This window comes from Pseudoliparis swirei, chromosome 9 (genome assembly GCF_029220125.1).
Source record: "Pseudoliparis swirei isolate HS2019 ecotype Mariana Trench chromosome 9, NWPU_hadal_v1, whole genome shotgun sequence".
NCBI lineage: Eukaryota > Metazoa > Chordata > Actinopteri > Perciformes > Liparidae > Pseudoliparis > Pseudoliparis swirei.
In genome coordinates, this window is record NC_079396.1 from 14,426,022 (window position 1) to 14,427,117 (window position 1,096).

Here is a 1,096-nt window from a genome sequence, read left to right on the forward strand (position 1 = left end):
GCCTTGTTTGGCTGTGACCCATCAGTGATGTTTAGTTTTGTTCTTTCTTCTCGAATTTTATAGGAGCACTTCTATGATGCTGACAGTGGATCTGGTTATTTGGCCTGGAGGATAAAGACAGTCCAGCGCAACATTGCAGTTCTATCTCGGAGATGCTCAACCACCTGTACCTATCAAGCTGGACCAAAAAGCAAGAGAGATTTTCTCCTAACTGACAATCAACTGTCTGGCGAGGAATGCCGTGAGGCAATCTCCATATTGAAACATACAACTGATGAATTGGTTGTCAAAGAAAATGAGGGCAACATTTCAATACCGTCAGACGGTAGTTCAACAAGACCAGCGAGACTCCTCTACAGTCCTGGATGTTTTCCCACGTTTTCTCGATACACCTGGCTTGGTAAGAAACGCATATGGTTTTATTTATTTTGAAAGTGAACAATGTACATTTAAGGACTACACTTTCAGCACGGTTGCAGGGATTTACGGAGTTTCTTCTGTAGATTGACCAAGACTTTGCCATGATGTTTGGAGAGGAGGCTTCTGGCAGATTCTTGGCAAAATGGCCCACTTTCTTCAAACCCAGGATCCTGGCAAACTGCAAGAATTCTAATGAGAATGTTGAAGACTTGTTGTCTGGGCATCACTCCTCAGATGCGTCTGGTAAGCATCGTTCATTATCTTTTTTAAACATTAATTTACTTGCCTGATTCAGAAATCTTGTATGAGCATAATGTGGATATATTTATTTTCACATGTAAGTCTTTGTTAAATCTTCTACTTTCTTCTGGTTTCCCTAGGCTGGGACAGTGACCTGTCAAGCATCCTACTGCTGGTTCACCTACTTCCCTACTGCAAAAGGACCCAAGAGTCCTAAAATTAGCTCGCATCAAGCAATCAAACATGTTGTGAGATATTTGAGGGTATGCAATGTTTTAATATGCTTGTTAATTTAGTTATTTTCACAATGCCTCTTTTTGTGAAGAGGCACATGTGTTTTTAGTAATATAGTGGGCCATTAAAATTGTTCTTCATGCTTCTGTTTTTCCAGATTGGCGCCAGTGTTGAGACCTTCCTTGAGAGATTGGAACCAGGA

General features: G+C 41.0%; 1 long non-coding RNA gene across 1 annotated transcript; it reads left to right on the forward strand.

Annotated features, from left to right (window-relative positions):
* The first annotated feature begins 348 nt into the window (after window positions 1-348).
* On the forward strand, window positions 349-841 carry LOC130198927 (uncharacterized). Its single transcript, XR_008832712.1, has 3 exons — window positions 349-400; window positions 504-663; window positions 801-841. It is a non-coding gene; the product is annotated as an uncharacterized LOC130198927 (long non-coding RNA).
* The last annotated feature ends 255 nt before the right edge of the window (window positions 842-1,096 follow it).